General features: G+C 44.4%; 1 protein-coding gene across 13 annotated transcripts in view; it reads left to right on the forward strand.

Annotated features, from left to right (window-relative positions):
• Nucleotides 1-23,049, forward strand: part of Myt1l (myelin transcription factor 1 like) — a 405,732-nt gene that overhangs the window by 20,814 nt on the left and 361,869 nt on the right. For all 13 annotated transcript variants that reach the window (XM_051144335.1, XM_051144353.1, XM_051144364.1 and 10 more), the window contains exon 2: nucleotides 20,353-20,448. The gene's annotated coding sequence lies outside the window, so the exon portion shown is untranslated. The remainder of the gene's footprint in view (nucleotides 1-20,352; nucleotides 20,449-23,049) is intronic.

Raw genomic sequence — 23,049 nt, forward strand, 5'->3', positions numbered from 1 at the left:
GTTCCACTGTGCATCCTGACATTTAGAAATAGGTCACTATGGAGAAAGCAATCACAAGAGACCCTGTCACTGCCTGCTTTGTATTACTTCACCTATCCTGTGAAGGTGTTGGTAATTTTTCATCACTGTGACAAAATACCTGAAGAATCAGTAGAGACAGAGAAAGACTTATTTTTGTCACATGGTCATATTTTGTCACATGGTGTCACAGGTGTCATTCCATGGCTGGCTCTATCACTTTTAGGTTTGTGGTAAAGCAGAAACACTTGACAAAAGGCAATAGTGGATCCAGCCTGCTCACTTCCTGTCAGCCAGTTTAGCAAAAGGCAGACAGGAAGAGACCAAACCTGAAACATAAACTTCAGAGACACTCCCCCAGGGACCTGCTTTCTTCAGACAGGCTTCATCTCATAAAAGTCCACTCAGTTGTGGATCCATGGATTGACTTATTGATGACGTCAGATTCTTCATCCTCCAACCACTTGGATCTAGCATCAGCAGTAGGGAGCAAGCCTTTAGCAGGTGAGCCTTGGGGCCATTTGTATCTAAACCATAATAAGTCCTTGAACTTCCTGTGTGTGACATCTCACACCAGGAAGCCCCAGACTTCTGCACAGCTTCTCTGCTTTATCTGCTGTGAGAGCCATCCTGACCCTTTGATACCACTTAGATGATAAATATTTGCATGTCTGCCTTGGGAGAACACACACACACACACACACACACACACACACACACACACACACACAGAGAGAGAGAGAGAGGGCCTTTGAGAAAAATAATGATTTTGGGGGGGTTGGCCAAGAGTGACAGAATCAGAGAGGAAGCCTTTTGGGCAGAGGCATGACAATAAATTTTAAAGACTTACTCAAGCGGAAGGTCATCTCTGTCCTCAACACTTAGTCTGTCCAAATCAAAAGGTAGGATGTGGGAAGCAATGACAGACGCAGAACTCAAGTGACACAGACCAAGGTTAGGCAGAAACTGAAGCTTCTGGCCTGAAAGAAGCTGCAGACCCTGCTGATCTAGGTCCAGACTCAGGGTCACACAGGAAAAGAAGCTGCATTTTTCTCCAGATTCAGTAATGTTACCTTCAGAAGTCTGAAAAGAAATGTCCTTGAACTGGAAGTTGAGTGCGGTGAATCCACTATCCAAAACCAGTAGTCAGCTTGACATCTCGGGAGTGGAGTGTAGCTTAGTGTGCAGTGCCTGTGTGGCACCACGAGGCTCTGGATTCTGCTCCCCACGCTAGAACGTCATCTCCACTCATCTTTCCTACCACAGACGTTCCACTCCCGAGACGCACAGCATATCTCCTATTTTGTGATTTTTTTTTTTTAAACTAAAAGCTGCTCCAATAATTGCTATAGTGCGACTGAGCTGGATTAAAGGTTTTTTCTTTTTCTGGAGAATAGATCTTTAGATATCTATATCTGGAAAGTAGATCCTCCATATCTGTGTATTTAAACTAACAGTTGCTTTGAAGGATTCATTTCAACCATTGAATGTGAAAGAAGTAAGTAGCTTAGTGGGGCAGTGAAGTACACAGAACTTCTTTAGCTACTTGCCTTAAATGTTTCCCGGGAATCCACCATGTCTTTCTTGCCTTGCCTGGCTCTGCTAAAAGGAGATGAGGTCAGATGGGGGTGCAAAGAGTTGTGACAGAGATATGCAGCCATCACCAAAAGTCACAGAATAAACTTTGTAGGGGGGGCCATGTGGTTCCAGCAAGAAAGTGCCCGCCTAATGTAAGTGCAGCTATGAGTTTGTTCATCAGCACCATATTTTTAAATTAATTTATTCATATTACATCTCAATGGTTATCCCCTCCCTTGTATCCTCCCATTCCTCCCTCCCTCCCATTTTCCCCCTACTCCTCTTCCCTATGACTGTGACAGAGGGGGACTTCATCCCCCTGTATATGCTCATAGGGTATCGAGTCTCTTCTTGGTAGCCTGCTATCCTTCCTCTGAGTGCCACCAGGTCTCCCCATCCAGGGGACGTGGTCAACTATGGGGCACCAGAGTTCCTGTGAAAGTCAGACAAATGGATTGAACTAGAAATGATCATAATGAGTGAGTTAACCCAGAAGCAGAAAGAGTAAAATAGTATATATATACTCACTTATATCTGCACACTAGCCCAAGGGGCATGTCCCATGAAAGTCTTCACTTACCAGGAAAGTGGGACAGAGGGGAGGACATCCTATTGGGACTCTAGGTGAGATAATCAGCACCATATTAAACCAAGCGTGATGGCATAGCACTCCAGAGATCAAGGCAGGAGGGTCAGAAGTTCACGGTTATCTTCAGTCACATACAGCCTAGATTACACATGATCCTGTTTCAAAAAACCAAACACAAAGTTTTGTCATTTTTACTTGACCATATGTAGCAAACACACTATCATTTCTTAGTCACACAGAATAGAACAACTGTCAGCTTGTATTTTTCATCCTTAATGCATTCCCAGCATACATCAGGTTACACTGACCACATCAACACTCTATGCTCTATGCTCTGCCATCCTCAGAGACCAAGCATGTCCTCCAAATGCCATGTCTGTGGTTTCGGACCCGTACTAGAGGAAACTGGAGGTGTTCCCCAGCCCCGGCCCACTGCTTGTTTCTGTAAATAAAGTTTTATTGGGCATTGTCATGCCCGTCCACTTGTGTACTGTTGTGACTGTTTGGGTCATGGGGTTAGCATGCCTAGGTGTTTTGGTCAGCTGTGATAGATTCACAGAGGCAGCCCACTCGCTGGACCTTAGTTACCAGGAATGAGCTGAAAAGAAGGGAAGAGCTAGAGGGATAGGACAGTAGTGCTGAGGTCACACTGAACTCAGAAGAGGATTCAGTGTAGAAAGTGCAATGAGATAGCACTGTGAGTGGGAGTGGGGCTCTGCTAGCATTGTTCTTCTCCTGGAACTGTGACCAACCTTAGAAATCCCTTCCCTCCAGTCCCAGTAGGCCATCTTCTCAGTCCAATTCTCTAGCTTCCTAGTTCCCCCATCTCTCAGGCTGCTGAACTTGACCACATTCCTCTGGACCATGATGTTATGACAAGAATACTCACTTCCACAATAGGTCTTCACACCTGCAGGGGAGCTATCTTAGACTAGGCTTTTCTTGCACACTTCCGTAGTGCATGAGGTTCATGCTCTTTTCATTGGGGTATGATGGCAGCTCCTTACTTGTAAGGCTGTCAGTCCTGGTATGGATGCAGTAGGTTAGTCTCCCATCTTACATCTTCTTCTTTGTTCATTGCCTCTCCATAACTCCAAGTCAGCTATTTATTCTGGAGTAAAATAGTCTTTAGGAGATAGGAGGCAGGGCCTTTGACTCCTGTCCTTAGGGTGACTGTGGGCAAGCCAGGCCACTGCAATGCAGTAGGTAGAGTGATGTATCCTTGGGGACCACCAATACTTGATATACACTGGTTCCTGGAGTGGAACATGGTCTTTTACACACTGCTCTAGGATACAAGGTAGCAGCCACCATTTTTATTGTTAGTGGCTTCTCTTACTCTCAAAGTCATGACCTGAGTCATGTTTGGCATGTGGCTGCTCCTAGGACAGACAGTGGTGTCCTGATGGCCTCTTGTGACCACATGACTCTTCTAAGGAGATTATCATTTGGGATGGCTTAATGAGTGCTGTCCTTGTGTGTTGTGTTTTCCTCCCTTACCTGAGTACATCCCTTCAGTGAAGATCTGGTAGACTCCGGCATCGAAGTCTTTGTTCCCAGGTTGCATCTGGCTAGGAGTTGTAATTCTCCTCAGGAAACAGCAACATTTAAATTTAAATAATTAAGGACATTGCCCCCTATAAAGGGTGATCCTATAAGGGTGCTCTTGTGGGTGAAGGAAGAATGGCAAGTGGGCCAAATGAGGAAGTTCAGGAGCCCAACTGGAAGAAAGGATTGGCAGCTTAAGTATGCTTAGCCATAATGACATCATTCTGGTCTGATATCTGTGACTATCTGAATATGAAGAATTAACTTATCAAGGTGGTTATAAGGACAAGAGATCACAGGACATGTTTCTGAGGCACAAAAGAAGTTCCTCAAACTCTAGTACTGAAGACTGTCATTTGTGATGTTTTATTGTTTTTAACATGCACCTCAGAGTGAGCCTGGTTAACTCATATAATAGTAGATATCAGAGAAATGTAAGCTGAATGGCATACAGAATGGATGGAAATAAAGGGATTTAATTCTGACAACAACTGAGAGATTTCATAAGCAGCCTTGAAATAGTCAACTGTCCCCACAAGGACTTGGTTCCCCCATCAGATCATGCTTGAGTTTACCATGTCTGTTATTTCATTTTCAACCTTGATTTCAGCAAAGTTTTAAGCAAGACAAAGATCCCATTTCAATTCTTTAAGAGTTCAAGCATTCGATCCAGTTTCTACTTTCTGTTCAGTCTCAGTCATTTGAACACATAGAGCTGTCGATCTTTCCAGGATGGAAAGAACTCATTGTTCATTGTGAGCAGACACCAGCCATGGGGATGTGCATATATCAGCATATTTAGTAGCAGGCACAGTCGCTGCAATTTGACATCTCAGTCAAGTTTGTCTTGAAGTCTGGCAGCCCCTCCTCCTCATTTCTAAGGCAAGTGGTCCCACGCTTCCAAGCTCACTGCACACAGATACCCAGACGCATAGTGGAGAACAGACAGCATCATTGCTGCACAGATTTCATCTATTGGTCCAAAACATTCTGAATATTTAGACAACAATTCTTGGCTGATTGGTTAGCTAATTCCTCTGTTATCCTAACCTTTGGTTCTTCAGTTTGGTGACATGTTTGCAGGAGGACTTTCTACTGCACTCTGTCATGTCTGTGTTCCTATTTGTGGAGAGAATGTTGTTGAAGTCTGTTGTTCCATGTGAGCATGCTCTGCAGTGCTGGTGAAGCACACTCATGTTGATACAGCAACCAAGGAGGATAGTGTTATCCCCTTATGGACATACACTTTGGAGTAGGAAGAGGAACATGTGCTTTCCTATGCCTCGGTCATAGAAGACCAAGCCATGTCTTTGCTATAATCATTACAACAGGATTTAACTTGGCACCTTAATACATGTTCAAATGCTTTTGCTTGGTTACATATGCGTGAACTTGATATTTGGGCTCAGCTTAGGTTTCTATGATATTTCCTTATTTGATCTTCCTATTAAGAAACACTTTTGGAACGGTTAGATTTATATAACCTCCAAATCTTGTTTTATTCCTCATCAAAAACCAAGTGCTGAGAACAATGCGCAGCACCCGGTAGGCCTCAAGTGTGAGATGAAGACTTGGCTAATGGAGTGATAAAAACTCATCTGTCCACCCATGTATGTGGCATGATGGGTACCCAGGAAGCAAAGGGGGGATTTCCAATATGTCTGCTTCCAATAAATTTTCTTTACAGGGAGGAAAATTGAGAGAGAAAGGAAGGAGGAAAAGAAGGAAGGAAGGGAGGAAGGAAGGAAGGAGGAAGGAAGGAAAACAGAGGCAATCAGAGAGACCAGTAGAAAAAAAGTCAGGAAAGAGCAAACAGGGGTCAGAGCCAGGCATGTCTCACAAACACCAGTTGATAAATGTTTGATGCAGACACAAGAGGGCCTCTCTGAGTAGAAAGAGATGGCTTACATGTTTAGGTCCCTGTGGGTGGTCTATGCATCCAAGAATAGCCAAGAAGAAGGGTACAGTCAGCACTGCTATACCAGATGACATATATATTCTATCAGTCCTGGTTCTGATGGTCCCTGGCACCTGTGCCTGCTTTGTATGCAGGACAAGGAGGCTTTGAATCCAGTGAACTATGAGAGAGCCACCCCTCACTTGCTGCCAGATGTGAGTTAAATTATTTTTTAAGTTAATTAATTTATTTATTCTCTTTATATCCTGATCATAGCCCCTCTTTCTTCTCTTCCCAGCCCCACCCCCTCCATCTTCCCCAATCCATTCTTCCCTATTCCTCAGAAAAGGGGATTCCCCTTTACCCCTCAGAAAAGGGGAGCCCCAATCCAGCCACTCACCCTAGCTTATCAAGTTGCATCAGGACCAAGCACATCCTCTTCCCCTGTGGCCTGATGAGGCAGCCCCGCCATGGGGGAGTGATAAAAAATCAGGCAACTGAGTCTATGTCAGAGACAGCCCCTGTCCCCTTACCAGGGAACCCACGTGTAGCCTGAGCTGTCCATATGCTACATCTGTGTAGGGGGCCTAGGGCCAGTCCATGCATGGTCCTTGGGTTGGTGCTTCAGCCCCTCTGAGCCCTGGTTAGTTGGCTCTGTTGGTCTAGTGGTGCTCCTGTCACTTCCAGGTCCTTCTGTCCATCCCCCCCCACTTTCCCACAAGACTCCCTATGATCCACCCAGTGTTTGGCTATGAGTCTCAGGATCTGTTTCAACCTATTGCTGGGTATAGTCTTAAGATTTACCATATAAAGGAGAAAGGTATGTTTCTCACTCATGAGGAATAAGGAAAAATATAGTGCAATGCTTGCTCGTAGTTGAACTTCAGCAGGATTGGTTTGTGGACAATTTTTCACAGTACTTAAAATTAATTATACAAGTCTGAGAGTTGGGCTGGACTCTTCTGCAGTCTAGTAACTGTTCAAGAAACAAAACAATTGGTCCACACTTCTACATGGCTTGCAAACACATATTTTAACATGTTCAGGTTAAAACACATGCTTTGACGTTCTATAACGTCTAAGTAGTTGCTATACAGAAGAGAAACATTTTCAGAAAAGTATTTTGAATTTTTTTAATTGTACAGTTCTTGCTTTGCTGTGTTCCCTGGCCTAACAGCATCTCATATCCTAATAGTAACCCTACTTCAGGCCAGATTAACCACTTTGGGAACCACTCCAAGGTCATTGCTGTCCCAAATAACATTAACAGTGCCCCCTCTTTAAAGTTAATTAAAAGGACAAAGTACATCAGGAACCTAGTAAAAACAAGTTATCTAGAGCCAAAACATAACTTAAGAATCTGACAAGCAAAAATTGTAGTGACATTGGGAAAGGTTATAACTAGAAAAAAGAAAGAAAATTGCTTGAAAAGGAAACACTCTAGTCTCTTTGTTTAGGAACCTCCTGCTGTCATTTTTAAGGAATATATTGGTCAGTTCTAAATAAAACTGAGGAAAACTAAATGATTAGCAGCTTGAGATTTTGAACTTCCAACTTCATTGGTGATTGTGACTTCACTGGTAAGAGTGGGGGGTGAGGGTGGGGGTGTTTAGAAGATGAAATCTCTATCCTGTGGCTGTGCGTTAGAATGAAACAGCAGACCTCACTTCCCAAACAGAGCCAGTGCGCCACACCGTCTGTGCACACAGAGACCCATGGCACAGTCATTTGCCAATCACCAAAGGGGCCTCCCTTTCCAACAGCTCCAATTGAGCTCCAGCTGAGCTCAAGGCTTGCTCTCACAGGGACCCGCCCACAGGAACCCTCTGTGAATCACTGAGCAAAGGCATGGTTTGGGGAGACTGTGGGCACGTCTGCACCACGCAGTCCCAGGACTTCCCACAGTCACTGGATGTTCTGTATCACGAAGATTCTTGGTGCCTCCACGGGCAAAAGCACACTGCCCCTGAACAGGTCATGGCCCTTTGCAATGAACACGGGAGTATTGGTGACAGAGTGACATGGCTGACCCTAGCTGGCTGAGTGTGGTGCAGATGCTAAGAAAGCATCTCCTGTCCTGTGAAAGTCTGTGTTTCGGTTTCACAATAGTGCGGCTGATGTGGGAAGCCCTCCCCTACATGTTTGCCTCCCTTCTTGTGCCCTCCCAGAATTAAGGCCATGACAGGATTTTAAGGTTTTTATTTTTAAAGTACAGAATCTGATTTATTTCAGGTATTTACACTGTGTGAAAACTTACAAAGCCCCATATCATCATGGCCTTTTCCTCTATGGCAGCTGGCAAAGGCGGTCCTTAAACAGAAGCATGCCCTGTTCTCAAAGATTATTCTAGTAGATGTGTGCCCAAGGAGTACAGCTATTAAACTTTATAGAATGATTCCATGTGGAGTTGTTTATTGCCTAGATTTTCATTGTCTTTTGTACTCCGGTGTCACTTCCAGAGGAGGGACAGCTTTAGCTGTGAGCGTCAGTCTCTCACAGTTCCTCTCATCACATTGACTCAGCAGAAGGTTACTGAAAAGTGTATGCGCCTCATCGTTTGGGAAATAAAGTGTCTCTGGTTGTGTTGTGACCCAAATTATGACTTCATTTGTGTTCAGTCCACAGGCATAGCGGCTAGGACGAATACGTGGGAGCAGGTTAAGGACAGGCTGTGGGCCTTTGCTGCTCTGTGCTCCCTGTGGAGTCAGCTCAAACAGCTCTAGCTCACTTTCTTCCCACATTCTCTTGTCCTGTAGAGTGTTGAGGACTGTGGGATTGAAGTGGAAAGGAGAAAAAAAAATGAAGGGCTCATAAATGTGGAGCACCATTCTGGGGATAGGGGGTGGGGCGCTGAGATGTTATGCTCCCCCCCCCCCAAACTCGGGGATTATTTTTCTTCACTTAAAAGACTCCCAAAGACAGCCACACTCCTTCTAGGCTCCCTCCCTCCCTCCCTCCTCCCTCCCTCCCTGAGAAACCACTCATATGGTAGCAGGAAGAAGGAAGGGGGCGATAGTTCCTGCTCTGCAAGGCAACACATTTGTTCTTCCTTGAGCAATCCTTGGAACCTTCTGGAGCTGAGGCCCTGGAGCATTCCGTGAGGTACAGAGCTGCTGGCATGGCAGAGGGAATGCCCGTGTTGAAGGTTTAGGGATTTGAAAACCTGACTGGAGGAAATTGGCTCAGGTGCTTTGGTTGTCTACAGAAGGTACCACATGTGTGCAAATACCATGGGTAGACTGGAGTAGAGGGGCAGTGTCCTGAGTTCAGTTCAACTCCTCACATGGCACGTGGAAATGTCTTATCTTACACCTTTCTGGTGCTCATCCTCTTGGACACCTGTCCCAAGCAAATCTCCACCTTCACTTTGTATTATCACACCACTGCTAGGGACATTAAGACATGGCTAAATGATGCCAACTGTAGCAGGCAGGAAACCAGGACTCTATAGGTTGGGTCTAGGACAACTGACACCAACTGCTGACTTGCAGATGTGCCTCTAGAAAGCAGAGAAGCAAAGGGATCACTGTGCTGAGGGGTAAGGGTATAGTTTGTTTAGCAAAAGCTGAGACAACATGACAGTAGCATTATTCTTGTCCAACATCCCTGCCGGACACACACACACACACACACACACACACACACACACACTCGTTGAAGCCTGGATACCACAGTTGTCTTCAGCGGAGCCTGAAATATTAAGATTTGTGAGGAGCACATGTGATGAAGTTCCCAGGCTCCCCTCTGTTGGCACTACCTCTTAATGAGTTAAAAGATATAGCCCTCTCCGGGCAGGTGTCGTGGCGCATGCCTTTAATCCCAGCACTTGGGAGGCAGAGGCAGGTGGAATGCTGTGAGTTCAAGGCCAGCCTGGTCTACACTGTGAGTCCAGGACAGCCAAGCTACACAGAGAAACCCTGTCTCAAAAAAAAAAAAAAACAAAAAAACAAAAAAAAAAAACAAAAAAAAAAAAACAAAAAGAAAGAAAGAAAGAAAAGAAAAGAAAAAAAAAAGACCCCCATGACCCAGCAGTCGCCCCTGAGCTGTTGATGCTCACTGGATGAGGTATGGGGTTACTCTGGCATTGCCCACCTACCGGTGAAGAGATAAAGCTTCTCTTATGCTGCCTCAGAGCACAAAAGCTGTGCTCCACCAAGAGGGGTTTCCGGAGCAGCAGCAACACAGACGACACAGGTATCTCCTTGTATCTGGACCTAATCAGACCTAATCAGCAACTACATCAAACCAGCTTCCTCATTCAGGTTGCATCATTCTTTCCAGATGGAGCTTGTGACATTAGCCACATTAGCTTGGAGAAAAAGGAAAATATGTACAGCCTTTGCAGACAACCATCCCAATACCAATCAAAGATTGGTTTTTGGGTTTTTTTTTTTTTGTTTGTTTGTTTGTTTGGTTTTTTTTTAGTTTTTTTGAACAAAAAGGGGGAAACTCAAAATGGCTATAGCTATTAATGTGAATTTCATTCCTTCTTTTAAAATGAATACAAGTGTTGCAGAAGGAGATCAACAAGCAGGCCACACGCTTCTCCTGTTTGTTTTGAGTGGGTCCTCCCAGGATCTCAGGTGCCCTGTGTTCCAGAAGGCTAGACAGTGGGGCCTCCAGACCCTGACCACCCAGAGTGTCTTCTGGCTGGGACTTAGCTGTAGGTCTCCAAACTTCTCTGCATGTTCTGTCTCCTGTTAGATTTTTGCACACCTTGTTCCTGAATTTCTTGGCTCATGGTTTTTGGGTTTCCACACTTTAAAAACAAAATGGCTCTGGGGATAGCATTTCTTCTCACTGCCCCTCTCTTTTCCTTACCAGATGGTTTCCCTCCCCCATGAAGTGTTGCTGCTAAGTAGGATGCACCAAGAGCTAATGATGGAAGATAGCATTTAGCCTGGTGGTCTCACAGCATGCCACTTACCAAGTTACAATGGCGCGCATAGAGGGGTAGTGGTGGTGCAAGCCTTCAATCCCAGCATGCAAGCATTTGGAAGGGAGAGAAGGTTGATTTCTGAGTTCATCCTGGTCTACAGAGCAAGTTCCAGGATAGCCAGGGCTACATAGAGAAACCCCATCTTGAAAAAAACAAAATCAAACCACACCAAAATTTTCCAGTGTGCTTTGGGCACTCTGTATGCTGCCACTGTCCCTGCAGTATGAACCAAGGCCTGGCGCAGAAGTCAGTCCTGTGAGCACTGCTCCTGCATAGCTCTAGCCATGCCTTCCACTTCCTGAGCTCATCTGCGGCAGCCTCAGAGACCTCAGGTAATCTGATGAATGAAGTAGCATGGCTTCACATGGCCCATTGTCAGGAGGCCACGCCCAGGGAAAGGTATTGTTCACATCATACCCTAGTGAGCTCTAGTTCCTTCGCAGTCTGCTTCTCTATCTGTAAGATTAGCTTCTTCATGACAGGGTTATGATGATATGATATGGTATGATATGGTATGGTATGATATGATATGGTATGATATGGTATGGTATGATATGATATGGTATGGTATGATATGATATGGTATGATATGGTATGGTATGGTATGGTATGATATGATATGGTATGGTATGATATGGTATGGTATGATATGATATGGTATGGTATGATATGATATGGTATGGTATGGTATGGTATGATATGGTATGGTATGATATGATGGTATGGTATGATATGGTATGGTATGATATGGTATGTATGGTATGATATGGTATGGTATGATATGATATGATATAGTATGGTATGGTATGATATGGTATGGTATGATATGATATGGTATGGTATATATGGTATGGTATGATGATATGGTATGGTATGATGGTATGGTATGATATGATATGATATGGTATGGTATGGTATGATATGGTATGGTATGATATGATATGGTATGGTATGATATGATATGGTATGATATGGTATGGTATGATATGATATGGTATGATATGATATGGTATGGTATGGTATGGTATGATATGGTATGGTATGGTATGATATGGTATGGTATGATATGGTATGGTATGATATGATATGGTATGGTATGATATGGTATGGTATGATATGATATGGTATGGTATGGTATGGTATGATATGGTATGGTATGATATGGTATGGTATGGTATGATATGGTATGGTATGATATGATATGGTATGGTATGGTATGATATGGTATGGTATGATATGATATGGTATGGTATGATATGATATGGTATGATATGGTATGGTATGATATGATATGGTATGATATGGTATGGTATGATATGGTATGATATGGTATGGTATGATATGGTATGGTATGATATGATATGGTATGGTATGATATGATATGGTATGGTATGGTATGGTATGGTATGATATGGTATGGTATGATATGGTATGATATGGTATGGTATGATATGGTATGGTATGATATGGTATGGTATGGTATGATATGGTATGGTATGATATGGTATGGTATGATATGATATGGTATGGTATGGTATGATATGGTATGGTATGGTATGATATGGTATGGTATGATATGATATGGTATGGTATGGTATGATGAGATGATGTCCTATAATACCCAGCAGAATGCTATGCACACGATAAGGCTTTCAACAAGGACTTAACAACTGATTTGTTTACAAGGCAAATGATGCTAGAAGGCCAGACAATGTCATCACACTCTGTTCCATGTTTCCTGATTTGAATGCTGCCACGCTCACTGATAAGAACAGATATCATGTTAAAATGTGAAACATATTTAAACCAGTTTTTTTTTGTTGTTGTTGTTGTTCTCATTTGTAAGAGAGACAATCCCGTTTGGGAGGTTGTTTTCCTCCCATCCTTCTCCTCTGTCTCTGGTTCACTGCCTTGAGCTGAGATTTTTCCAGGCTTCTTGCCCTCAGCTGAACTGATAAAGCCGGGTATCAAGTTAGACTTCTGGATGAGGGCTTATTTTGCTCAAGTCAGAATTCATAGGCTCCAGCTTCCTGCCAACTGGCTTCCCCCATTCTTTCTAAATTGAAACCTATCTAAAATATTCAACAAGGACAACCGGGCTGTTACTGGGTTTTGGTGCCTGAGTGAGTCGGAGAACTCACTCATGTTATCTCTGGACATGCTTGGATGATAAAGAGCTTCAGAAGCACAGTCATGTGACCACAACAGCAGCTGGTTGCTTTCAGCATCTGTGGTCCCTGGTATGCCTCTTCCATCTCTGGGAGAGTTCCCAGTCTCCTCACCCATCCTGGCCTGAGATGTGACACTGATTTTATATTTTTACAGTGGAAATGCAGATACCTGACAGAATATAGCGTGGCTTCCTCCCTTTCTTCCTTTCTCCACCCGTGTTTATCTTGCTGCTCTTTTAAGGTCTGAACCCCAGCAGTGGTTGTAGGTAGTCCTTGGCGCCTGAGGCTGACAGCTATGTGCAGAAGTGATCTCAGCATGCTGGGATTCCTAGACCCAAGCCTTAAGAAGCTTAAGTCCTTCCTAATAACCTTGCACTATACTTTCTCCTCTGGGTTTATGCTTCAAATGAAAAAAAAAAAAAACCAGTCTGACATAGGTGAGCCAGGAGAAGGCATTGTGGCCAGTTGGGTACCTGTGGGCTGGCCTTTTTGCCTGCCCCAGGCTAAGGGCAGGGGCATCCATGATCTCCCAGGAGGGTCTGGTTAGCCTCAGGGCTAAGATTGGCTCTGCCACAGCTGAAAAAAAAAAAGAAAAAAAAAAAGAAAAGAAATATTCTCAATATGCATGTGCTTTGTTCCTGCATCCCCTTAACTCTGCTCTGTGTCTAAGAAGCCAGGGCGATGTGAAGGTAAAAATGCTCATATCCAGCTCTCTTGGCCTTCTCATTTCTGTGTTTCAGAATGACAGTGTGTGTCATCGCATAGAGTCTGTGGGCATGTCAGAAGTGAAAGCTCATTTCTCTGACAGCTGGGCTCGAGGGGCACTGCTGTGAAGTCTGTAACTCCCTTTCTTTCCTGAGATCTCTTGGTGAGCAGCCCCTGAAACACACACACACACACACACACACACACACACACACACACACACACACACACACACACATGAGTGTTGGTTTGGCTCCTTGTCCTTATTCTCCCTCTTATGCCTTTGGATCATGAGATGACACAGTTTCCATAGCAGGTGCAGAGCAAGGCCCATTGCATCTGATCTCAGATGTGATTCTGGAGCTGCACCGCTGAGCAGAGCTTGCATCCTCTGCACCCACTGTTTCTGGGTGACTTCTCAGCTGTGAATCTGGCTCCTGGTTCCTTGGTCTTCTCCCAGGCAGCCTTAAGCTTTTCCTGAGAGCAGGCTTCGCAAACATTCTCACAGAGAGCAAGACTCGGTGGCAGTAATGTAGCCTGGCTCCTTCCGTTCTCTCTTGCGTCATTGGCCCTTCAAGTGCTTGGATTATAGGTGTGAGCTGCCATCTCGGGCTGAAAACAGATTTTATGCTATTGGATTGCAGGAACACTTTATACTTTTATTACTAATGTAAAAAATGCTCTCCTGGGACTTAATTACACACAATGCTTTATAAGACAGCGCCGTCAGCGGCAGCCCCTTCTCTGCATCCATTCCCACTCTCTGTCACTCTGCAGGAATTCCCTGCCTGAGGTCAGCAGCAGAGCCTTCACTTGTCTAGACACACTGTCTGTCTCCTTGCTCACTTTCAACTCAGCTCCTTACTTCCCACTCCACACCAATAGGGGGAAGCAGAGAGCAAGGCAACAGGGCAGGCTCAACAAGGATGGGGCCTCCAACTTCCCTACCCATGTCACTCAAGGAAAGGATCTGGGCTTGCTAGGTTGCTGGCCATGGATGCTGCAGTCTTAGGATCACAGCTTTACACATTTTGGGAGGTAGTCCAGAAAAATCTAGACAACTCCTTGTAGTGACAGACAATGAGAATGGTTTAGGGAAACCTTGGTCAGGGGGTGGGGGGGGGGGATGGGGGGATGCCCCTCCTCCTAGGCAGGAGTTGACACCAGGACCATAAAGTTGATAGTGTGGGGAGTGGGGAGCATAGGTGGGCAGCAGCCACTCACCTGGTACTGCTGTTAACTTACACATACACACACACACACACACACACACACACACACACACACACACACACACACACACATTCAGCCATACAAACCTCTCTCATCAAAAATGGGCTACCTCCCATTTAATACATTGAAGATACACTACCTTCTACTTTGCATTCTGGCATCTGTAATGAGCTTCTCTAGGACAAAGCCTTCCACCTTTCATCTTCCCCTGGGCTGAGCTCCTGCCTCTCAGCAAACAGTGTCACCTGCTCTCACTCTTTGTAAGAACAAGATGGTGCTGGCTAAGTCCTCTAGAATGGTGGGACAGGGGTTTACAGTGCATTTGGGCTTAGCATCTCACTGTCGTGAGCTCAGGATTTAAGCTCAAATTTAAAAAAAATCACCGGTGTGGTAGTCAGGAGAAAGAAGTGTGGTACCATAGCTTTGTAGATAAAACCCAAGAACAGCCAGGTGTCCTGCCTCATGTGTGTGACACAACACATGTGAGGCTGAGGCAGGAGGGTTACCATGAGTTTCAGGCCAGCCTGGGCTACAGGGCTTCTGATGTTGCTTTGATATCTTATGCATGCTCTGAAGTCTGCTTCTTTGAGTTTTCTTATACGTGAGTCTGCTGTAGTGTTCACTGAGAGGCCTCCTGAAGGTTGACTGTGATGCTGCAGGGTCCCAGATGTAGGGCACAGAATGTGAGTATCCTTGGGCTTTCCTTCCTCAGGATGAAGGACTCAGGTTACAGAGTTCTCTCAGGGAAAGCTGCAGAACAATGACTCTCAGCCCAGTATGTACGGTGGAACAACCTGGGGAGCTTGTGTTAATGTATGTGTGCATGAGCCAAGTGAGGTGTTTGTATATATACAGTGTGTGTGTGTGTGTGTGTGTGTGTGTGTACTATGCACATGGAAGCCAGACATAGACATTTGGTGTCCTCAGTCTCTCTCCACCTATTAGTTTGGGACACTGTCTCTCATCTCTCACTGAACCTGGAGGTCGCTGCTTGGCTGGACTGGCTGAGTAGCAAGCACTAGGGTGTTTACTGCCAACCCCAAGTTTTATATCTCTGTTGAGGATCTGAGCTCAGGTCCTTATGCTTGTGTGGCAAAAAAAACATTTGATCAACTAAGCCATTTTCCCAGTCTTCTGTGTTGCCCTTAAAACATCTATGCTGGGCACCACCCTGCCCAGTCAAATCAGATGCCTAAAATTGCTTACTGGGTGGTTTCATGGATCCCCAGGTGACTGTTCTATACTGAGTCTCAGCACTGCAGTGTGCTTCCCACCTCTTTTCGTGTGTGTGTGTGTTTGTGTGTGTGTGTGTGTGTGTGTGTCTATGTTTGTGTGTAGAAGGAACTTATTTGTAAGGATGGGGCATGTGGACAGCAGTCCTCTGCCTGGTGTTGGAGTGCATAATTGTTAGGAATTAGGCTTGAATGGTTCATTTCATTGGTCTCTTTACCTCACATCTTGTTATATTTCCTTAAAGTTATGTCCTTAAGTCACACAAACCAAATCAGCATAACTGGTTCTCACTGCTGTCCTCAAACATAGCATCCTTGTAGGGCAGCAGAGAAAGGCTTCACACTCCAATGAATAAAGAGATGCTTTATCAATGAAAGCAGAGCTTCTCGGGTGCACTCTGCTCATGGGATCTTCAACAAATCTGTGGTCCATTGACCCTTCAGTGTGATCTCGGGCACTCAGGTAGAGATGAGGTTCCTTGAACAACTGCCTAAGGCTGTGGATAGATCAGAAAATCTTGATTTATCGCTATACATTGTGACTGTTTGCCTGGCCTCAAACCCAGACTCCTGTAGGATCCCAAATCCAAGTGGGGAATGTCTTCTCTAGGAAAGAAAGGACCTCTCAGCAGCACCTTTGTTATCTGCCTGTAGAGCAGGTTGGAGTAGAGGTCAGTAGGGGCCTGGTGTGGGCAAGAAGGGCTACAGCTGATGGTTTCGGACTCTCTAAACTCAGAAGTGGACCTAAAGCTAAAGCATTTCCCCTTTTCACATCTCCAGAAAATACTAAGAAAGTCATGTAGTCACCCAAGATCACATGGTGCAAGCTACCATGCTGACACCCCTACTTATCTAGAAAGGGTCTGGGGTCATCCCCTTTGCCTGCTTTTATTCTCTGAGTGGCATTGATGGGTCGATAGTGCCGAAGGATAGACGCTGGAGCCCACAGGTGGAGCCACTTGGCAAGGCTTTATGGTGTTGCAATTGGCAGCTGCTCTGCATTCATATATTGGCAGATATTTTGTATTTACTTCTCAAAGCCTAAATTTTCCATAGATGTGTGTGAAATTGGCCCACTACTATAAAACTAGCCTGAAAGAAGTCAAAATCAGTAAATATGGCATTTAAAAAAAAACTGTATGAGCCGCTACCAAATCACCATATTTGAAATGTGGGGGAAGATAGTGTAATAGCAGGAGAAATGTGAAAAAATAAATAAAGAACTTTGCAAAGAACAAGCTTCCAACCTCAGATGCAGAGGCAGGACAGGACCTGGTATAGCAGCGTGAGATATACCACGGTTGCCTGCCAGGCCTTATGTCAGGAGCTACAGTCCCTTTATGGCCTCTTGTTGGGGACTAAGAACACTGGGTAACAGAACACTACAGAAAAATAAGTTTAGTAAGCAAGACAGTAGTTTACGCTGAAAGGTAGAAAGTCTGTAAATGGGTGATTTTCTAGGAGGAAAAAAACCCTTGAGGTTTTCTCATTTTTACTGAACAAGCTAGCCATTTTAAGAGGGATACACCTACACTGCTGGGCCTGGCTAGAGGGGGGTTGCATTACTGATGAACTGGGATCCCTTCAGTCTGGGCATCTGTGAGTGGCTCTGTGGAAATGTGAATCTAGCTCACTGAATGTAACATAAGCCTTGTTAACGAGCCTTCAGAGCAGGGAAGGTACAGGAGAAATAAAGTATGCCGTAAGATTCCATATGTTCCGAGCACCAGTCACTATTGATGGCGACAAAAACAAGATGAAATTATGCTTGTTATAACAATCACTCAGCCTCCTAACTCAACATAATGGCCTCAGATTTGGGGTGAGGAATGAGGCCTTGGCGCCTTTTCTCTTCTGTTTCCACTGTGTCAGGAGGGCTGTAGATGACCCAAACACTTAGTAATACTTTGCTCACTTCTTTCAAAATTTTCTCGCTTGAGAAGTATAGTGGGTCATGAGGGGGTAGTTGGCATAATCAGGAGGCAGACCACCAGAATTCAAGCCCAGTGCTTACACTGGCAAGCTTAGTGATGGTAGCCAGTTCCTCAGGGTCTCGGGACCTCACCAGTCTGCAGTAGTGTCGGCATGATGATGTCCCTATCTTGCTGGGAGGACTCAGGGATGTGACACTTGGCTGGACTTGCACATAGTCTCTATTTCAGATCTCTAGCAATGGACTTGATCTTCTAGTTCTGTGGAAGTATGGCAGGCCAGTCAGAAAAAAAAAAGTTGTGAAGAGGTTGAAGGTTATGAGTTTTGTTAAAGGCTGTGGAGAAGGGTGAATATTTTGCTAGCCTCCACCATCAGCACCGTCTGCAAGAAATCAGGTTGGTCTGGCTGCCTAGGCTTGTGGTTGTGGTCTGTCTAGAAGAGATGGGATCCTAACAGATTAGCACAACCACACCTATTTTAAAGGCAGTTTGAACTAAGCACTATTCAGCCAGAATATATATGTATGTTCCGGGGAACCCAAAGCTAGTCTTCAGGGTTACTTCTAAAGCTCACACTCATTTCGTCATGTCACAAATGTCAGTGTTGTCTTGTGCTTTTAAATTGTGCCATTCTCCTTCTTAGGTAAACATTTTTAATTTTACATCTGTTTTTAAGAAAGACTGGGACTGACCTCTGTTCACTGGTATTCCTTTAATTCACTATCATCATCAATGTACCAAACTCTCCTACATACACACAAACTCACACACACAGGGCTACTCTTTCACACTCTTACACATGTACCTACTGTGTACTGGGATGCTCCCAACACTCAGTGGTAACAGCAAAGCTTAGCAGACTTGACTCAGTAACAGAGTTTAGTAAAATGTCTTAGCTTCTTCACGGCTACTTGAAGTGTATTTTATTGCATATATGTATTTGTTTGTTTATCTTTGGGGGGGTCAGCTTGGGACACACATGAAATGACATAGGTGTGAGGCCAGAGGATAGTTAATGGGAGTTCATTTCTTCCTGCCCTCCCCCGCCCCGCCCCTGCTATGGGAGTGAGTCCTGGGGCTCAAACTCAGGCCAGGTCTTTAGGCTTGGCAGCAAACACCTTTAGCCCACTGAGTCATCCAAGCACAGAAGGGACATTTAAATGCTATTTCAGTAAAAAAAAGAAAGGAATAAACAAATGAGCAATGATATAGGAAGAAAGAGTGATTCGCAATTTATGAAGCTTATGTCCTCAGAAACAGCACACCGGGAACAAGTGTGATTTTGGGGTAGAACTGGAAGGCATGGAGTTGAGGGGGGAGATGGATCAGTTAGTAAAGCACTTGCCTTGCAAACATGAGGACCTGAGTTTGAGTGCCATATTAAAAAGCCAGGCATGTGCATCACATGCTAGTAATCATGGCACTGGGTACATAGCACTTCACTGACCAGCCAGCATGGCCCACTTGGCAAATTCCTGGTTCAGGGAGAAACTTAGTCTTAAAAAATAAGGTGGACATATTCCAGAAGGACACTGGAGATTGGCCTCTGGCCTTGCATTCATACACATATGCACACCAATTCGTGAGCACCCACACATAAAAAAGCATGCTCATAGGGGCTGGAGAGGGGCTCAATGGTAAGAGCACTGACTGCTCTTCCAGAGGTCCTGAGTTCAATTTCCAACAACCACATGGTGGCTCACAGCCATCTGATTCCCTCTTCTGGTGGGTGTGAAGACAGAGCACTCACACATATATAAAATAAATAAATATTTGTAAAAAGCCTGCACATACTGTGCAGACACATACATAGAACACAATATGCGGCATGATGGCAGATATGAAGACTGAGCACAAAGTTGGAAATACAGAAAATTTTTCACAATCCTTTTTCCTCCCACAGAGTATCTAAAATTGGAATGAATCTAGCTAATGGTTGGAAATGTTGAATTAATGTTCCAAAATTAATTGTCCTTTCTTTGAGTGGCCTGGAGTTCCACATAAGCCTAGAACTCAAGGCAGAACAGGAACTTCCTCCCCCTACTGGGTTGCTTTGCATTTATGTTTTCAATCCTGTCGTTTCTCTCACAGAGATGGTCTTGGCATGGCCTTAGATATACAACCTGATCCCTGGGGCCCTAGGTTAAATGTCTACCTTGTGCAGCAGGTTCATTGTGTGTCCTGACATGATCACCTCCTAACCTGTGGCTCTCACTGGGGCACAGAGCCTCTGACCCTTTTCCCTTTGTTGGTGGCCTCATGAGGAAGCCAAAGACCCCAAGCCTGACCTGGTTCCTTCATTTTAGCAGAGAGTACACCTTCAACACCTTCAACAAACAGAGCTAGAGAGCCTGTCACTGAGACCATAGCTTGGATGAGCTGTGGCAGGCAGGTGTAAGGCAGTCTCCACTCACTCACTAAGATAGGTCAAGTAGCCAGGAAGCTGGCTGTGCTCAGTGAATCCTGGACAAGACTTTCAGTAATGAATTCCTCTCCCTCTCTCCTGCACAGGGGTCACACAGAGGCTTCAGCTGAGGTCTGGGGGTGTGCAGTTCTCTGCTGGGCTTTGCCCTCCCCACATTGACAACTGAGGAATCACAGAGTATGGTAAGTTCATTCCGATAGAAATCTGTGTTTTCAGTAGGGCTGTACTGTTACTTGAGAACCTACAGAACATAGGGTATAGGAGTGGCCATGCTCAGATGAGGCCAGTTGAGTCAACGTCTTCCCCACCATAAGCATCTTAGATACTTATGTTTAAGGCTTAGATGCTTATGTCAATGTTGAGTCAACCAAACGCACTTGCTAATTTCATACATTTGACTTTTTCTTGTATACCTAGAATGATACGAGCATGGTTTATAACCCACACATTTCAGAAATAAGCCAAAATCCAGGAGAGAACACTTCCTATGAAGAACACCTATGTTTTACATAGTACTTAGACTTTTTTCCCTTTGGGTGATTTACATGTATCCAGGGTCCTCTAACTCAGAGCTGCTTCCATTTTCTTACCTTTAATTGTACACTCAAGTGTCTGTCCTGCTGGGCAGAAAGCTGATCTGCACCCTCTTCAGAAACCAGGTTCGCTGCATCCAGCCACACCGACAGCCCAGTTTGGTCCCAAAGCCCTCCGTTTCCACTGTTGCATCTTTGGCAGTCATGTTGTTGGCCTTGATCTTCCTTGAGATGGAAACGTGTTGAGTGCCTGGCCTGTAGGGCAGGAGGAATGTGAGGTCCTCCTACTGTTCCGCCTGCCCCATGCTCACGCTATGGAGGACACTTGGGGGCTCTGGGATTCTGCTTTCTTCTCTGAGCCTGGGTGGGTGAAACAGGACAGCGTTATTCTTATCAACAAGACTAATTTAATTCTCATCAAGGCTGTGAGAAACAAAGAAATCTTCTAGTCTCTCAGGCTTGGTACTTTCTATTTGCTTCACAATTATTATTATTATTATTTTTAAATAGTACTTGTTGAGATAGTCATGTTGTCACTTTCTCACCCTGGAGACCTCTGTCATCTACAGTTGTCTTTTGAATGATGATGCCATGCACATTGGTACCAACTTGCTAGAGAGATACAGTCATTTAAAAATGGTTTTCCTTTACATGATTAGTATATGCACACTATAAAAATTAGATATTAAAATGACCTAAACAATAAAGCACTGAAAAACTCAATTCAGTTATAAGTACTGTGAATGTTGGTTTAAAATTCCTTGTAATTACTGTATAATCTTAAATCAAACTGTCATTCTGTACATTTTTCTTTACTTTCCACATTTTTCTATACGAATACATGCATTCCTATGGCATCATTTTTCCACGGTGCATGATATTCCATTCTCAGACTCCATAAATTTTTTGCTCTATGATGCTTTCTTAAACCAAACCAGACAAAAATCGTGGCTGTTTACCCTCTTCCTATAGTAAGTCCTTCATTCTCTGATACCCACATAGGAACTCGTCTTCTTTCTCCTGTACTCCCCTGTTCAGGGTTTGAATCATGACAGTACTCTGCACATATGGGCAGACATTTCCCTCCACACTATGTGCAAAAGTCCCAATCAGGAGCATCCCTGGAATACAGAGAGAGTAAATGCTGCCAGAAGCTTCAAATCATAACACAAGGCCTCAGTCTTCCCTATTGGAGCCTGCAGTAGCCCTACAGCATCATGTTTGACAAAGTACCAATGAAAATAAATGGCTAAGAGCATTGAAGACAGATGTCCAGGGAGCCTCCTGTGCCACTCTGGCTTGGAGTAAGGGTGTGATGACATGGCCCAGGGACGCTCCTAATGCCTATCACAGGGACACAGACTTGAGGGGCAGGGAGAAGCACACAGATGTCCCAAGGAATACTTGTAGACAGAACAGGCAGACAGGTCTGATAATGTCCTGAAGCAACTCCCTGGTGTCCTATGTGTGTTTTTCCTCTCTTTGACTCTGTCCTTAAAGGAACACTACATCTTTAGCTTCCTACTGCTTCCTTGTTTCCCTCTATAGGGAACACATGTATTAAAATATAACTATCAATATACTTATCCTTAAACTTAAAGCATCAACTATTTAGACTATTTACATTGTACTACAGAGTCATGGTGTGGTACAGATTTAGGGGACTGTTCCAAGCACTTACTGTGTTTGTGTTTAAGAACAAAGTCTTTGTGCTTAGAGTGTCTGTTGCAACATTGCAGGAAACAATGGCATGGTTTCTGGAGTTTGCCTTCATGATGTAATTCTGGAACAATTTATAGATACGAATGGCATTGACCAGCTGACACTGTTCAAGCTAGCTGATGGGTTTGTGGAGTTACTATATTTCTGTCTATATTTGTGTTTGTTCAAAGTTTTCACATGCAAATATTTCAATGAATGACAAACTACATGACAGTAACAGAGCCATCTGTTGGCACTGGGCTGATGAGAGGAAGCCTAGTTTTCTATCTTGGAATGTGGGATCAGTGTCCTCTCTGGGACTCAGTTTACCCATCTGTCAAGTGGATCTGGAGACCGCGAGATTATATGGAGCCTGCAGAAGTCGATGTATATGACATGTGGGTACACACTACATATCCATGCTACATACAAGCTACAGATGAATATAGTATGGATGCTACCTTATCTTGCCTCTTAAGTGGAGACTTATGTGTTAACTTTCTCTCTCTTAGACTGATTAATTTTATAATTTAAAGCCAAGTGCAGAAC

This window comes from Acomys russatus, chromosome 1 (genome assembly GCF_903995435.1).
Source record: "Acomys russatus chromosome 1, mAcoRus1.1, whole genome shotgun sequence".
In the NCBI taxonomy this organism is placed as follows: Eukaryota; Metazoa; Chordata; class Mammalia; order Rodentia; family Muridae; genus Acomys; species Acomys russatus.